The following is a 3,648-nucleotide window of genomic DNA, read 5'->3' on the forward strand; positions in this document are numbered from 1 at the left end:
TTTTTTTAATTTGAACATTGTCGACGGTTAGCAAGTATCCCGCCGCAGCCTTTGGACCCTTGAAATTTGTAGTTTCCTAACTAGTTATGAAAACTGCGCTCAGGTAATTATGTATTAGCTAATAATAATAATAATATACTCCAGTGTGGTTTAAAAATATTAAAACTAATTGACGACAGTGTATTCATGTGTAAAACTAACCAGTACTGCAACCTTTCATTTCCCCTAACTAGTCTTGTACTGGTAGTAGTAGTAGTAGTATAGGTGATGCATCGTACGTTGTCAGGGAGACGGATAATATTTGTGTGTGTGTGTGTTTAGTTGCTGTTGTTTTTTCTCTCGTAAAATTAGTTGGTATTAGAGGTGAATACTTTTTCTAATAGCTTAATCCAACCCAGTAATATGTATAATATTAGTAAAATAAATTATTATCAATTTCAGTAACATCGTGATTGTTCGGTCGTCTTTATCACTTATCGGGATTCTTGGTTTAATACAGCTTTAAAAAAAAAGAAAATTAGAATTTGACAATAAATAATATCAATATTGGGAGGATATTGTAACTGGCAGACTCTAAGAAAAGTATAATTTTTAATTTTCAAATAACTAAATTAATTAGATGTGATATAAAAACAACTTTGGTATGCATTATACGAAACGTAAAGAGGCCTATCTTAAACTAAGATAGTTGTATTACCTGTCGCTTACTTGGTTCTATTAAACCTTGATCGGAATTTGTAGATCAATCACTATTCTAGGTGGCAGCACTGCGCAGCTGAATCTCTTTTTAAGTATATGACCTTTTGCTTCACCGCCTACGACAAAGAACAAATATTAACGTTTTTATTCCGCTGTAAAAGTAAACACAAGTTGAGTAAACTATAAAGCCATGTTTGAAATGAATGATAAGTCAAATCGTAACGGGAAAAAAGGGAAAATTCTATGAAACTGTATGAAATAAAACTACAAGATATAGTAAAGTGGTGAGTTATTTTAGTATAAAATAGAGATGAGAGAAAACCATTTTTACATATTTTCGCTTTGATATCACAGACATGCCAGTAAAAACTAGAATATAACTATCAACATGTCTTTAATTCATAACACTAACCGCCCATTATACTGAGTAGAATAACAGAATCGCTTCACCTAGTTGGCGTGCAAACATTAATCGCTTAAGGCCTAAAATCTCTCAAACTCACCAAAGTTTGTGTCATATTTCATTCTTTTATTATTATCCATACATCTACAGAATTCGTTTGATTCTTTATCTGCACTAAATGAAATTTATTATCCGATACAAAGTAAAAATTTAACTGTTGCCCTTTAAAGAACAAGAAAAAAATCTGCGCGAAAGTAATTTTAACCCTCATCAGCACACCTTTGGAAAGTTACGCTGTTGAACACCAGGGCAGCACAAAATTACCATTATATTAATAGGACGAAATGCTAGAGTTTTATGAATATTTGCAGAATACAGGATACGTATGACACAATCAGTTTTTTTTTTATTTATTTATTAAGGCTTATCATCAATAAACGTGTACTACAAGATATTTGATAATTGTGGCTAACTTATTTGCTTTTGATTTGAATACTATAATTAGATGAGTCATTAAAAAAAATCAAAGCATTTTCCCCTTGACAAAGGTGGCGTGTATGTCAACGTCGCATCGCGACTCAGTCTTAGTGATATTGACTGATAGGCGAGATAATAAAAAAAATAATAATGCGTTAGAAGTTGATTCGCTCCAGATGACACTATCTGCAGAAGCGAGACATTTTTAGCCCCAACATGTGGTTTAGTCCAGTGAAATGCAACAATTCGCTACAGATATAAATATATTGTGGCAGACATCTGGTGGTACATGTACGATTTTAGCAGATTTTGACTTCACAAGAACATGTAGTATTTTATATTCACACAACCAGCAGTTAAAGTGGAAATCTGGAGATGGGTGGGAGGACCAGTGCTCAAGCCACTAGATCGGTCCTTCAATAAAACTTTTAAAAATGAACCTTTTAAACTTTTCATTTGAGATTGTTTTCATCTATTATGGACCCACGAATTTATTTATTCATTCAATTATCATTTATATTGCGAAACCCAGAAATCTGTGACTACCGAGTGGTCAACAAATCAGGTGTAAACATTGATAGCTTGTTATGAAAAGCTATTAGAAATAGTTCATTACAAAAATAAATGGTAGAGACACTCAAGTAAACCTGCCATCCTTTACGATTGAAACTTAAATAATTATGTTTAGTTACCGGTTTCGAGAAATTGTGTCCCTCATCAGTAACCCCTGACAAGGACAAGTCGAATAAATAAGTCTAAGCTTCGTGTAGTAAACATTTTAAGTATGGTGTTTTGAACATAACACAAAACACGATCCATGTCATTCGCACAGGTGGCCAAGTGACGTAAGTGGTCGGTTTATAAATATATCGCCACACAGATGGCGCTTCACTTTCATCCTGTGGATGTAAACTTTCGTTGGCAGCGAGAATTCTGAGACAACGAAGTTGGTGGAATATTCCTGTGACATTGCTTTGTCCGTAAGTATGTCCCTTTCCATGTTTGTTATTCACTATAAAACCATTGTATTCTTTCTTGAGCAGAAAGGTAAGCTCTTATCACATATTTTTAATTAAGTTTTGTTCCTAATTATTTCGCACGTTCGTTTTTAAAAGACATTGTCATGTCAAAGAAGTACAAAAAATGTTATGTTTTCTTAAAATCTAGAGAGTATTTCATCCACATGTTTTAAAACAGACAGCAGTTTTCGTTTGCTCACACTAGTAGCCCAGAGGTATGACTAGAAAGACAGAGATGGACAATTAATGTTTAATTTTGACGTCCGCATATTTATATATTTTTTCTTATCAAAACATTTTATCTGTGTGTTTCAATAATTTATTCGTTTACTACTACAATTTGTAAGCTCGAAGATTTAACGGCAAACTTACACATCTCTACGTGTTGGTTGGAAAGAATAACATCATATTTTTAACTTACATAACTGCTTATATGAACCCGGACAAAGTTTTTATAAATATTTATGTATGTGTTCTGCGAATAGTTTGAAACATCCATCTAAACCCGATGTAATTTGAATAAATAAACAGGTTTACACGCACATCTAAATGAACATTTATTGCGATGTTTAAAACGGATGCCATTCGTCAGGCAGTATATAACATGTTACAGAAAAGTTTGGCGTGAGAAAAAAAAGTTACTTGTGCTCAGCGTCTACTTTATAGGAACGTCATATCTAATAGTGCTTCTCCCATAAGGATTTGAGTTTGCTGAACTCGAGGGGTGATACAGAGACTTGTACAAGTTAATATAGATTGAGAGTTTATCTCTCTTGAACATGTGTTTTGAGAATGATCGTTGACGTAGGTAACCTTAGGATTGTGGGATACCGCACTAGAGCTCTGGTATGACTTAGCAGTGCAGTATCTTCATTATTGTTGCTCTTTTCTTTGTGTGTTATTCCTACCTGATCCTGCCACAACAAACCGTTGCAGTCAGTAAAGAACATAGAAACCAGTTGGTATAGGTAAAGACTCAAGCATGCTTGTTTAATGAATATAGATGGTGTTTACTTGTTCATTTCATTTGCTATCCATATCCAGTTTATT

At 33.6% G+C, this 3,648-nt stretch overlaps 1 protein-coding gene across 4 annotated transcripts in view; it reads left to right on the top strand.

The window, feature by feature from the left end:
• The window catches only part of LOC106473694 (UDP-glucose 4-epimerase-like), a 13,689-nt gene continuing 10,041 nt past the window's right edge, over positions 1–3,648 (top strand). The window contains exon 1 of one of the 4 annotated variants that reach the window (XM_022402095.1): positions 1–103. The gene's annotated coding sequence lies outside the window, so the exon portion shown is untranslated. Of the gene's footprint in view, positions 104–2,444; positions 2,560–3,648 lie in introns of those variants that run through there. The other 3 variants (XM_022402093.1, XM_022402092.1, XM_022402094.1) reach the window with 3 other exon arrangements.

The sequence above is a fragment of the Limulus polyphemus genome, unplaced genomic scaffold, assembly GCF_000517525.1.
Source record: "Limulus polyphemus unplaced genomic scaffold, Limulus_polyphemus-2.1.2 Scaffold6409, whole genome shotgun sequence".
NCBI lineage: Eukaryota > Metazoa > Arthropoda > Merostomata > Xiphosura > Limulidae > Limulus > Limulus polyphemus.